We start from the raw sequence: 15,140 nt of genomic DNA on the forward strand, positions 1-15,140 counted from the left end.
ACAACAAAAGGAATGATGTGAAATGACGTGAAATGAGGTGAATGTCCGGCCCAAGCCCGTGCGGTTCCAGTGCCGATCGTCTGTCTTCATTGGGAGGCCAAGCTCATGGGGAGAGGTGCCTATACTAGGGTATGTAAATGAAAGGTTAGGATTGGTAGTTCGCGTCTCGCGTACGATAAATCAGGGCCGATTACCCCGACGGACTATTGCAATTATTGTGGCACAAGTGTACAACCTCTGCGGAGTTTAACCTATTCGAATAGCCGCGTCCGCGGTCATGGACAGATTGGAAAGGCCATACTTGTTCCGTCATCGAACTTTTCTAAAAATATGAATGGTGACTTGTGATTTGAATTGAAAGGTGATTTTGACTTTGAATCACAACCGAGTTGTGGGAATGACACTAATGTTCCCACTAGAGTTAAGATAGGCAAATGAGGAGTTTTTGGTTTATAAATGCTTATGAAATAAAACGGCTTTATGCAAAGGAAACTAGAGCTTAGAACCCCCTTACTATAGTTGATAGTATTTACATTAGTATTAGTTTGCGAGTACTTTAAAGTACTCATGGCTGTGTCCCCGGCTATTCAAATGGCCAGACTATGAAGAGGAGTACCAGAACCCGGAAGAAGGACAGCAGGACGTCTACGACAACTAGGATCACTCCTGACGTCAACAGTTGCCTGTGGAATAGATGGACTACTACTACGCTATTTCGTTTCCGCTATGTGTTATGTAATGGATCAATAGAACTTCTATTATTGTAATAAGACTGGATCATGTGATCCTTTATTTGTAAGACGATTATGTGTTGTAATGAATGATTTGTTGTGATATCAATCTATTATGTCTCGCAAAAACAATATTCCTGGGATTGCGAGGAATGGCATAATAGGCATCTGGACTTAAAAAACCGGGTGTTGACAAGTTGGTATCAGAGCCATTGTTGACCTTAGGAGACCCTAGTTAGAATGGACGTCTGAAAAACTGAGTTTCAAAAACCAATGAAGGGAATATTTATAAAAACTTATTCTCACTCTTACCCTTGAGATCTTTTTCAAAGAAAGAAAATCCATGCTCAATTTTATTTGCAATTCTACATAAAAGTTTGCACACTTGATCACGTCTCTAACTTACTCATCCTCATTGCTCACAGATGAAGTACCAATGGGAGTTTTATCAGCTTGGTCCCGGAGGTGACCTAAGGTTCGAAAAGGATTTGAAGCAACTAGTGGACTATCTAGGACACCCGTATCCCGAGTTCTTCGGAATACCCCTCAACAACCACTCCGGAGAACCACCTCGGTGGGAAGTTTCTACCGATCTACGAAGAAAGCTTGGAGCCCGGTATGGGAAACCATCCGGTTTTCCGTAACGGGAAACACTTGGAAGGAAGGACTAGTCAGAGCTATGCAAGAAGCAATTTTCCATCTGTGCGGACAAAATGAGAACAAGATCAAGAACACTCGCTTCATCTACTACCCAAGACATGACCCCAGGGGAAGACCGATGACCATGCCCCCGCACACGGAGATGAACCCCTATGTAGCACACCAGGACTTCAAGATGTACAAAACCCGCAGGGATTTGGACAACGCCCTCGCTTCTCGCCAAGCACATTACCCGTGAAGACGAAGAATTCCACCCTGAAGAGTAGTATCACCCCAGCACTTAAGTAGGTGTGAGTTGTATCAGGATCCCCTTGTATCGTAGAGCGATGAATGGTTCTTCAAACCAACGGTGTGTTAGCTTTGTAATATGTGATGTTTGGAATGAATGAAAAAGTGTTGTTGGTTTTTACCCCCACAACACTACTCAAGTTTTCAATTTATGAACTTGTTAACTTTAACAAAACAAACCCTAAAAATTTCCCTCTTATCTTATCATCTACCTCAATGTTCAGATGGCCCCACCAACCCGCAACGCCACCCAAGATGCCATGATGCAAGCTGCTGCACGGACAATGATGGCGGACCGAGAAGCCGAAAGAGCTGAACGCCAAGCAAACCTTGCCGCACTGCAACAGATAGCTCAGAACAATCAAGGCCACGGAAACCACGATCACCCTGGGTCAAAGCTGAAGAATTTTCAGAACACCAACCCACCGATGTTCAACAAGACTGAAGAGCCCCTAGATGCTGATGACTGGCTCCAGACCATGGAGAATAACCTCGAAGTTGCGGGAGTTGAAGCCGCAGAAAAAGTACTGTTCGCCACCCACTACCTGTCGGGACCTGCTAGAGCCTGGTGGACAAGTGCCCGTGCAATGAATGCGGGACAGATGATGACATGGGAAGACTTCAAGCTGAAGTTTAGCAAGTATCATGTGCCCCAAGGACTGATTAAGAAGATGAGAGACGAGTTCCGTGAACTCAAGCAAGGAAGGATGTCCGTAGTGGAATACCGCGACAGGTTTCTTACTCTGTCAAGGTACGCCCCGGATGAGACCGACACCAATGAGAAAAGGAAGGAGAGATTTCTGAACGGATTGCACGATGAGATGCAAACTGTGTTAGTAAATATTCCGTTCGCTGACTTAGAAGCCCTAGTGGACTCAGCCATACAGATGGAAGGAAAGCTGCATCAGGCCAATGAGAACCGCAAGCGCAGGATGATGAACCAGAGTGGACCCCACCATACCCAGAAGTACCGCAACAACTCCTCTGGAGGATTCACCCCAAGACACAACAAGCCCCCTGCTCAGAGTTATCGCCCCAACAACAACAACAACAACAACAACGGAGGACCCCCGAAGCCCGGAGGTAATAACAACAACAACAGCCACCACAACAACAACAACCACAACAGCAACAGCAACAATGGGAACAACAACAACACCAACACTGGCCCAAGGACTGGAAGCAATGCCATCCCCGTCACCCCGAAGGACAAGTCAACTGTGAACTGCTATGAATGTGGAGTTGTGGGCCACTACTCCAATGAGTGCCCCAAGAAGCTTGCCAAGATTGCCGCCAACACCGCTGCACCTGCCCAGCAACAGCGCCGCTTCGCCGGTAGAAGGAACCAGAACAACAACAACGGCCGTTTCTACCACATGACTGCCAATGAAGCTCAGGAAGCACCCCAGACCATGCCAAGTATGTCTCCCTGTTAATAAAATGCTCAATCTTTCTTAGGAACCTAACTTTTCTTAAAATCTCGGGACGAGATTTGTTTAAGGGGGAAGGGTTTGTAACATCCCAAAAATTCAAAACAAAACAAATGAATTTCCCTAGTTCCAAATTTTGGAACTAACAAAAACTTTTATTAAATTAAGTGTGATACATAGTGATCTTGCTTAATTCTTGTGCTATTGCCATGATTGCTTGTTATAGTAGTTTGAAGTAATCTTAAACCCTAAACCTCACCCCTCTTTTCATTGTCCTAGTTAAAATAAAATAAAAGAAATTTAAATAAGAAAAAGGCATATGTGCCTATGGCTATATTTATAAAACCTTACCCTAATCTTTTCTACTTTTCTTAGAGGTTTGGAAAACCTTCATGCACCTTACCTAGTACTTATCAAACCAAATCCAAGTGGTTTCCAAAGAAATTAATAAGAAACTAAAAATGACATAGAGGCATATGAGAGTAAAATAGCAAATATGTGAATTTAAGAAAAATTGACCCTAAGATATGTTGTGAATGGTGGGATCACTCCTATATACCATTTCAACACTCAACAACACCAATTGGGTCAAGCCAAGCCAAATTAAAATTCAAATGCAACATATCCATAGAGGCATATGTGACACATAGCCATTTCATCAAAATTTGATCTAAGACTTTAAACCTTGACCAATTGATGTGAAACCATCCCTCAACCTAAAATAACACTAAATTGACCCCAAACCATGTCCAAGTAAAGCAAAGTCAACAATTTACAAGAATAATGAAAAGTGACACATCACCTCTTATGTGTTATGGCCATTCTTGCAAATCTTTGAACAAGACCATTTGAAATGGTTTCAATGGTCTTAAAATGTTTCTAAACTAATAATAACCACATTAGAGTCAAGAAAAGTCAAATCAAATGGGGAGAATTCAAATGGTGAGATAATTCCATTTTTACTCACATACACTTAGCCAAATTTGCAAATCTTCAACCAAGGCCACCTTTGCTTGATCCCTTGCTTGTAAAATGTTTATATATGATAAACAAACACAATTGCATCAAAGAAACCAAAATCAAATCAAAGAAAACCTCAATTTCAACTTACATGTGATAATGGTCATATGTCCCTTTTTTATTTTCTTCACCACTTTGCACCCATTTATCTTCTGATTCCTCAACCAACCTTGGTCAACCAAAGCCATGTCATCCAAGACCAAGTGATGGTGAACAACTTTCATGTTGACCACCATGCCTAACTTTGACCAGGTTGACCAGTAGAGATTTGACAAGTGGAGACTTTGGAGTTATGAGAAGATCATGTCAAATTTGAAACTTTGCAAAACAACTCCAAATTGGACACCACCACCACCATTCTTCCTCTTTAATTATATAAATGAACTCCACCAAAAAGAATTGCAAATTTCCAACTTTTTCTTCATGCGGCCATTTTCACAAACACTTGGCAGGCAATAATCTGATTATGTCAAACACTCTATTACACACTGGTTTTTAGCCTCCACCACTTTCTAATCGTGATCATCACACACTAGTACCCTCCCTGCATCACCCTATGCCCTGCAGCCCTGCTAAAGGTGAAGCCAATGAGCAAAAACTTCACCATGCCGAGCTCAAGGACACACTCATGCCAAACCCTACCCTGGACCTCACCTCTCCCTCCAACCTTGCCAAACTAGCCTCTCTCACTTTTCTGAGCATGCTGGACAAGATCCCACTTCCAAACCATGCATGACAAGCCTTGGCCACGACGTGATCACCACGTTTGGACGCGCCGCGAGCGTGCATCGACGTGTCACCGGACGCCGCAAGTACGCCCTCGCCCGGACGCTCTCGTCCTCCTCTCCCTCTCCCACTTGGCACACATGATCACCACGCCTGCGGCTACCTCCTAGACACCCTCCCTAGCTCGCGCACGCCCCATCACCGTCGCCATGATCGACGTTCTGCCGTGCCCGTACTGCGAGCACTCGAGCGTCGCCAGCACTCCCTCGTCCTCCCCTTGCTGCGCCATCACGCGCGCTAGCTCCGCCTAGTCATCGCCTACACGCCGCGCATCATAGCTTGCCCCTTCGCTCCCTGGAACGGCCTCGCCGTCGATGACCCCCACAGCACCCCGCGGTCACCCTGCGTTCCTATAAATAGAACCATTTCCCCGCTCCCTTCTCCACAGCCAAGTCGCTCCCCTCCTTCTCCTTGAGCTCCTCGACCATCTCCCCTCCTCGATTAGCCACTAGCCCGCCGCAATTTGACGCTCAGAGCCGCCGGAGTCCGCAGATCATCGCCATCGATCCGCGCCTCCCCAAGCTCCGCCAACTGTACCGAGGGACTCCTTCGCCCTCGCCAACGACGCCTCGCACCTCGCCTCGATCGCCGCGTGGCCTCAGGATGCTCCCCGACCCCCTACCTCCGTCGCGCGGCACGCCTCCTCTCGCCGGAGAAGAAGAAGAACCACGGCCGTGCGATCCTCTCCTGATCCGACGGTCGTCAGCGCGTACCGTTTCGGTAAGTAAAACAGTCGCTGACATGTAGGCCCCACCCCTGACAGCCCACCCAGCACCGAACCGTTACTGGGCCTGTTTCCCCCATTCAAACCGTTTCGGCCCAAATGTTTCCCGCCTAAGCCCAGTTAGATTTAATTCAAATAAATTGATTCGGCAAATATTTCAAATCTGGTCTGTGCCATATTTTGAATAGTTTCAAATCTACAAATCCAAATCTAGTAAATCAAAATGTTCCAGAGAGATTATGAAATTATCTAGCCAACCTCACTGGTTTCAACCTCATATGTTTTGTAGTTTTGGTATAGCAAAAATAACAAAACAGAGACTTTTCAGTATTCAAATAAATCTTAAAAATCAACCATTTTGAATTTTCAAGTGAATCCAATTGAAATAATTCACATTTAACCAACTCTAGTTTACTATGTAAAAAGATGATATGGGTTCTGTACATGATCATGGGCTAGAACCAAAATATTGGCTATGTAGTCAATACTAGCCCATTTAAACTATATCCAAATTCTAGGAATTTGAATCTATGAGGTGTAGCACCTCATTTAAATCATGTTCTCAAGTGATATGAAGTAATGGGTTGACCTTTAATTGCTTAGGCTCATACTTGCTCACTTGTAGAATTTAAATCTAAATAGTATTTAAATTTTCCAAAGGTTAATTAAATCACATGAGATGATGAATCTCATTTAACTCACTTTTCTCAAATACTAAGTGTGAAGTATTGACCTTGGTCAACATGGGATCATCCCTGGCTATTTGAGAATATTAAATCACCTCAATAGTAGTTTTTCAATTAGTGACAACTATGTATCAAATCATATGAGAGGTATTCCTCTCATTTAAATCTTGTTCTCAAGTAATTCAACATGAGGTAGTGACCATGGTCTATATAATCTCATATTGAGTTATTTGGTGACATTAATTCACTACCATGTTAGTATTAAATTGCATGAGGTATGGAACCTCATTTAAATCATTTTCTCAAATGATAAGTATGAAGAGGTTGACTTTGGTCAACCTAGGCCATATATTATTCATAAGAGAAATTAAATCTTAATAAGATAATGAGAGGAATTATTTCTCTAAGTATTTAAAAGTAACACCTAAGTTAGTATGAGAGGAAATTATTTTTCTTAAATAAGAAAAACACATCCACCAACTTAATAGTAATGTGTGATGCTAGTTTAAGTTGTGTGAATCATGTGTGTGCATAGTTTAGTAAATAAGTTTGGTATGATGATTGTGTACCCCGTATTCGCATTTTAGACGCTAGTACCGGAGACTATCAGGAGGAGGAGGTCTTCTACCAAGAGGAAGGAGAAGAGAACTTTGACCACCACCTCAACCAAGGCAAGATAATACTCTTGCAAAGTGCAAAGCTCACCATGAGCAAGGCATTACCCCATTTACTTTATGCTTATGATCATATTTCCCAGTTTTACTTTACAAGCTTTATTTACTTTTGTTTTATCAAAGTACTTTTTGATTCATGATTCACTTGGTTAGTATTGGATTAGTACAAGAGCATCACACTTAGCCTAGAAAGCTATAAGCTACTTAGCACCCCTCATAACTAGTTGCTAGTGCTAAAGATTAAAAGTGACTACTCTAGTTGGGAACTTGTGAAATGAAATAACTTTGAAAACCTTGGAATGATGAGTCATTCTATTGAAAGATTTTGAAGGTGAATATGACTTGTGAATGACTTGGTGAATTTTACCAAAATTGATGGTTGGGTTCGGATGCGATACCATTCCAATTTTACAAGTACCCCCACAATACACGAATCCGGGTAAGGCTTAGCTGGAAACTTATGTATTTTAGTATGGGTTCCCTCCGAACAGAGCGTCATCGGGGTTATGCTTGGAGGCTGCCTCTACAACAAAAGGAATGATGTGAAATGACGTGAAATGAGGTGAATGTCCAGGCCCAAGCCTCGTGCGGTTCCCAGTGCGACTGTCTGTCTTCATTGGGAGGCCAAGCTCATGGGGAGAGGTGCCTATACTACGGTATGTAAATGAAAGGTTAGGATTGGTAGTTCGCGTATCGCGTACGATAAATCGGGGCCGATTACCCACGACGGACTATTGCAATTATTGTGGCACAAGTGTACAACCTCTGCAGAGTTTAACCTATTCGAATAGCCGCGTCCGCGGTCATGGACGATTGGAAAGGCCATACTTGTTCCGTCATCGAACTTTTCTAAAAATATGAATGGTGACTTGTGATTTGAATTGAAAGGTGATTTTGACTTTGAATCACAAGCCGAGTTGTGGGAATGACACTAATGTTCCCACTAGAGTTAAGATAGGCAAATGAGGAGTTTTTGGTTTATAAATGCTTATGAAATAAAGCGGCTTTATGCAAAGGAAACTAGAGCTTAGAACCCCCTTACTATAGTTGATAGTATTTACATTAGTATTAGTTTGCGAGTACTTTAAAGTACTCATGGCTGTGTCCCTGGCTATTCAAATGGCCAGACTATGAAGAGGAGTACCAGAACCGGAAGAAGGACAGCAGGACGTCTACGACAACTAGGATCACTCCTGACGTCAACAGTTGCCTGTGGAATAGATGGACTACTACTACGCTATTTCGTTTCCGCTATGTGTTATGTAATGGATCAATAGAACTTCTATTATTGTAATAAGACTGGATCATGTGATCCTTTATTTGTAAGACGATTATGTGTTGTAATGAATGATGTGTTGTGATATCAATCTATTATTTCTCGCAAAAACAATATTCCTGGGATTGCGAGGAATGGCATAATAGGCATCTGGACTTAAAAAACCGGGTCCTCCGTGGAGAAGCTTCCCCACCCTCTTGCTCACCATGGCCTCCGGTATGAACTCGAAGCTCTCTCTCTAGGGTTTTTTTGGATTCCCTAGATGCATAGTTTAGGGTTTTTTGGAGTTCTTCTTGGATAATCATCCAAGAAAGATTTTCCATGTAGAAGGTTACTAGCTAGCAACACTATGTGAAATTTGTGCCTCAATGCCATGGACCACGACCTAGATCTAGTGGTGCAGTGCTCGAGCGGTAGTACCGGTCACTTGTGACCGGTACTACCGGGTTGGGTTGCGGTACTACCACCCATTGCATTTTCACTTTTGTTGCTTGTTAGTGTCCTTTTGCGCTACAATTCCTAGGCTTGTGCACTTAACCCCTATTCCCCCTACAACCTATGATGTTGAAAGTTTCATCCAAGCCCCGTGGTGGCACCAAGGTCAAGCCTCCCGTCCCTCGTCATCATAGGGAGCAAGAGGAAGAGGAGATTGTCTCTCCAAGGACTACTAAGCGTCAAAGGGCAGCTGCAGCTAACAAGAGAACCGCCTCAGGTCCTCAAAGGCCAATGAGTGGACTTACCAAGAACCAATTCTTGGAGATACGGCAATTCAATCCGTACTTGGTAGACAAGAATCAATTGCTACACCTATTTCTGTCATCCAAATCAAGAGAGGATATACAAGGAGATATATGGTGCGAAGGAGTTCAATTGCTACCCCCAATGCTCTATTTCTATGGACGAGCTCCGCTCTAAGCCCGAATACTTCGATGAGGCACTTGAGATATGCGAGGACCAAGGACTTATCCCTTTGATGACCTTCACTCATAACTACTCCAAGGAGGTGATTTGCCAATTCTATGCAACTGTGGTGTTCCTCCAAGATGATTTTGGCGTCCGCTCTCTCAAGTGGATGACTAAGGAGTATGTGATGGAGGCCACATGGGAGGAGTTCGCACAAGGCATTGGTTATCGTCTCCCCGACAATGACATCAATTTCTTCCGGATTCATCTCCAAAACAAGCCAATGAGCAAGGACAAGATGGTCAACCTCTACCTCCCCGGGCGTGCACATTGCGGCAGTGCCTATGACCTCCTTCCAACCTACGACATCATGAACCGCATCTACCGCAACACCGTCAACCCCAAGCACACCAACCACGATGAAGTGCATGGTTTCCTTGTCAACCTGCTTGTGCGTACTCAAGCGAACAAGGGCCATGACAAGCAATTGGACGTCATGGACTACATATGGCATGAGATGCAAGATTGTGCCTTCCTCCGCAAGCTTCCCCAATATGCACCATACATCATGAGGCTCATTTGCCTCAAGTGGGAGAGAGCTAACCGTGGAGACATCCTCTCTCAATGCTCACCAATCACCATTCACCGTGAGCGCATCCCCGCCGTCAAGAATCACCCTTCACCAAGGTATTGCAAGAATGCTCCCAAGGACAAGGAGGAGGAGGCCGATAGCGACGACTCCGACTTTGTGCCCAACTCCGTCAAGACCAAAGGTCTCTTCGCCAAGCTCACCGCTCGCCTCAAGAAGTCCTTTTGCTTCAAGGAAGACCTCCAAGACAAGATGTACAAGGCCCACATCGACAACAAGAAGATTCGTCAACGCCAAAAGGCCATGATGATTCACATGGGCCTCCCCGTATCCGATGGCTCCGAGAACAACATCACTCCTCCCGGGGAGTGGAAGTCCAAGCACACGCGGTCGAGCTCCGAGGACTCCATTCCCGAGCGCATTGTGCATCCCTCTCCACCACCTCATGGCAAGGGTCAAGCTCAAGACGAAGACGAATATGATGAGGAGGAGGAGGAGGAGGAGATGTATGGAGATGATGAGGACGAGGAGGACGCAGACGAGGATGACGAGTGATCTTCTTGGGGCGCTAGCATGCTTCATATCCCTTTTTGGTGTTCCGATGCCAAAGGGGGAGAAGTTTCTCTATTAGGTGGGTATTTGCATGGGGATGCCAAGGGCTTGGTGCTTCATTTTGGTCTTTTCGGCCTTGGCATCGCTTTTTTTTACTCTAGTTATTTGAGAAACTTTATTCGTATGCTTGATACTTTGCTACTCTATTCGTGGATCTCCCGGTTTGTAATAATACTTATTCGTGGTAGCCTATATTGGTATTCGGTATTCATCTATTGTGGCTACACCATTTCTATGGAGGCATTATTATTGGAAGTTTGGGTTTTCTTAAGGCAAAGGTATGACTCATTCACCCAAAACTCCTTATATTGCCATATGTTGCCTCCATAGTGTGCATATGCTATATAGACATGCCAAATATCCTTGTTGCATATGTGCTTGGTTTGTAGAATCTATGGGGAGTTATGTATCTAGGATGTGTGTATTTATATTCAAATACATATTCTAACTATGCACACATCTAGGGGGAGCTCCGTCTAGCTTTTGCAAATCTTTAACCTTATCATAATATCTTATGCTATATTGCAAATTCTTGTGTTGTCATCAAACACCAAAAAGGGGGAGACTGAAAGAGCAAAATATGTACCTCGGGTTTTGTGTGTTTGATAACAACACTTGAATGAATTTCACCGTGTGCATAGTTTGTTTTTGATAGATTTGCAGGTGCACGGTGCCCTCGCTGAACGCATCAGGATCAGAAGACTCAAGCGTAGGTTATAGATTTTCTGGTTTTGTGTGTGTGTCGCGAGGTGACGTGGTTGGAGAGGGAAAGAGGAAAATGTTGTATCTGCTTGATCGGTACTACCGGTACCAAGAGTGGTAGTACTACTACCCTATTGGTACCGGTCAGTGGTACCGCTCTGGACTTGCACGACGAAATGCCCACAGTACATGTTACGGTACCTCGACCGGAAGTACCGCCCTCGAGTGGTAGTTCCATCAAGGTATCGCTTTGGTACCGTAAATATGAAATACGGCACTACCGCCCTGGTACCGCTCTGGTACCGGGTGGGAGTCCGGGGCTCGCAGAGGCCCTGCCAGTACCTCAGCGGTACTACCGCTTCGAGCCCACGTGGCAGATCTGTGGGCAGAATTCGAATCCAGAGCGGTACTACCGCTCCCCCAAGCGGTACTACCGGTAGTGCGGAATCAGCACATAACGGTTGGATTTGAGGGGGCTATAAAAGGGCCCCTTCTTCTCCAGCTCGATTTTATCTCTTCTCTCTCTCTCCTCCATTGTTGCTGAGCTCAAACCTTGAGGATCTCCCTACCTACCCAACCAATCTTGCCCAAACTTTGAGGAGTGGTGGAGGAGACCCCGATCTATAGTTCTACCAAGAGAGATTTCACCAATATCATCTAGTCCTTAGTGGATCTTGGAGTTAGGGTTCCTATGGTGGGATCTTGGAGGAAGTTCTCCTATGGAGGCTAGCTTGGAGTTGTGCTAGCCCCATAGGGTGTTGGGAGCCTCCGGTGTTTGTGGAGCTCGCCCCAACCTTGTGAAGGAACCGCCACCTCGACCGGCTACTTAGTGGAGAAGGGGAAGCTCCTTCGTGGGGCTTTCTCGAGGAACTACGGGAAACAAACCTCGTCTCATCTCCGCTACCCCGGTTGTTTCGCTCCCTCTCTTTACTACCTTGTTCGGTTCCTTTACTCGTTGCATCGCTAGGATCATACTAGGAACACCCCTATCATCAAAGTCACCACCTTTACTTCCGCATCACGCTAAAAGATTGAAAAAGCTATAAAGCTTGTTTAGCGACCATTCACCCCCCCCTCTTGTTCGCTACGATCCATTCACGTGGATTTTGTATCCTCGTGTAGGATGGATATGTGGGTCTTTTCTAAGACCTTGTAAGTATTTGTAATCTTTGTGTCCCAACAATCCAAACTTTGTTAATGTTATTCTTGTGTTTGTGTTCTCCTAAATCTACTCATTGACTTCATGCCAATTTAGTTTTGCAAAAGCATTCATCTCTGTAAAATTGTAGGTGCTCGGACCCAACTTCTAGAGTAAAACTTGATAAACAATCCAAGTACTTTTCAGTCATCAATAGTGGTATTGCATTAAAATATGGATTTAGTTAAATTAGTTTTTCTCACACCTGTTTAAGCATCAGTTGGATAGCAAAGAACATATTTGCAGGGGTGGAGTCTGCCCTACCTTGATTTTTGATGAAACATTTAAGATGAACATGTTTCTTCTAAACAATTTGAGTGATCGTACATTCAAAACAGATTCTATACGAGAAAGTTACTCTTGTTTTAGTGAAACTGTGCAAAACCGAGTTCGAACCACGATGGATTATGTTTTATGGCTTTACTTTGGCTTTGTACATTTGATTGTTCTACGTATAATTGCATTAGTTTAGTCAATATATTTGGTTGGTTAAGTATGCGAGGAACTATTTCCTCAATTGGAGAAATGATAGGTTGAGAGCCCATGTTGGAAGATGTCAATTTGTGTAAAAGATGAAATGCTAGCAAAATAGGAGAAATCAAGAAAAGGAGTAAGACACCATTTCACTATTGATTAGTTCACGGTGTGGACACCTTCAATTTCAATGATGTCATAGACTCTATCACCACCAATTTTAATCACCGCTTTAATGAGCTATTTTCGGAGTTTACTTAAAATTTCTATTATATTGACTCAAAGGACACATTGAGCTGGCATTGTGTTTACTGGTGGCAAGTACAACATTTTAAAGGGCTTTCTTAGTGATAAGATCAACCGGACTGAGTTGCGCAACAGATGTTCGCTAAGGCTTCTTGATGTGTTTATGATATTCTAATCGAGCAAGAAATATTCAAAAGATCTTAGCCAATTAAATTAATGAATATTTTCCAAAAAAAATGCCATTGACTAGGACTTCTATATTTCATTAAAACTTTATTATTGGTTTGTTTTTGGTTCTACTTATATTCAAGCATATTTCTATATCTGTTATACTAAGTGGTTGTTTTAGAGCCTCGAGACTATTTTTTGGATTTCGCCCTATATCTATTATTGATTTCGCCCTACTATAATAGAGCCTCGAGACTATATCTATTATCTTTGCACAATCTTTTTTGGATTTCGCCCTACCTTAGATTATTTTCTTCCTTCGCTAATGCATGTGTTTATGTGAATCTGCTCCTTTCGAAACTTAAGTCTATACTCCATTAATTTCAGAGCAATATCTAGTTGTGGCGTCTTTTCCAAATTTTAAGACTTTGAAGTATTTCTAAGTTTTAGGGCATATTTGATTCACATGATTCAAAGAATGCAGGAATAGAAAAAAACACGAGAATATGATAGGAATGCATGTGCAAACCCATAGGATTGTAAAATCGTAGAAATTTGTAAGACTGTGAAATAGAAAAAACACAAGAATTCTCAAAATCATAATCAAATCATGGCTAAAATAAACATAAAGGTAATAGTAGATTATTATCATGCAACTTATGCAGTTGTCTCTTTCTTTGTGCATAGGAATGTAAAAAAAGAAATTTGAGTGGATTGCTTTGGTTTTCCTTTAAAACTTAAACCAATGAAAAAAAAACCTGCACTTTTCCTATTCTCCATTCATTTGAATTAAATGGATGAATAGTGTCATCAAAGAAAAAAATTCCTATTCCTATGTCTTTCCTCCAACATTCATATAAACCAAACAAGCACTTAAAAGGTGGGTTTCAACCTGCATTCTCGTTGAGCATTCTTGGAACCAACATCATGCCAAGAGTTCCAAACTCCAATGGCCGTCCGACGCGCCATCGCCAGCATCATAATTCGCAGCAAGATTTGGTTAGCAAGAGGCGAGAGAGAGCACCTGCATTTTGTATCTGGGAGCTAACTACAGGGACATGATGAGCTGATGGGGTGATATGATAGGGACGTGAAGAATATCGCTGGTTCCGATGACCCCCAGCTTTCTTTCGCTTTCTTTCTTTCTTTGGCCCTTGGATTCATTCACACTCGCTGCCTCCCTTTTACGTACGTACTAGGCTGCTTTCCCTCACTCCTCCGCTGCTGCCGCTTTGGCCGCATGCACGCTGGAAAAGACCGCCTGCCTCCCTCGCCTTGGGCCGGCCGCCGCCCGGTCGACCTTGGATGGGAAACTGCAAAGAGAGGAGGACCATTTGCCCTCCGTAGGCTGCTGCTGCCTTTTGCGATTTCGTCTTGTGTAAAAAGGGGCTTCCTCCTTCTCCCCATCAACAGCTTAGTAAATTAAAAGTGACATCTCCCGGCACGGCGATTCCCATCATTCACTCATGAATCACATCCGTGTGTTCCAGATTAGATGGTTGATGACAATCATGCCGCTCTCTTGTGGTGTGGGTTTCAGCAGGTGACACAGATTAGAACGTATATCTTCCTTTCACTTCTTCTCAGGAATCTAACTACTCCCTCAGTTTTTTTTATTACAACGACACTGTTAAAAAGGTATATTTTCATCTATGCAAGGTTAACACTGGTGAAAAAACATAATTAGATTTTTTTCCCGTAGGATGTTGCTCATTAATGTGAATGTCACATGCAGTGAGAAGGAGGCACCAAATCCAACACATTTAATTAACCGAGAACACAAGACTATTTTTTAACATAATTAATTATGTTATTTATTAGTTGGTTTTGTTTTCTTGGTACTCCCTCCATCCCAAAATAGTGCTCTCTTCTGCCCAAAATATGTTGAGGTTTGGTCAAAGTCAAACTTCGTAAAGTTTTATCATCTATATTGATAAAAATATAAAAATATACAACAAAAGAATAATATTTTT

Source organism: Lolium rigidum, chromosome 7 (genome assembly GCF_022539505.1).
Source record: "Lolium rigidum isolate FL_2022 chromosome 7, APGP_CSIRO_Lrig_0.1, whole genome shotgun sequence".
NCBI lineage: Eukaryota > Viridiplantae > Streptophyta > Magnoliopsida > Poales > Poaceae > Lolium > Lolium rigidum.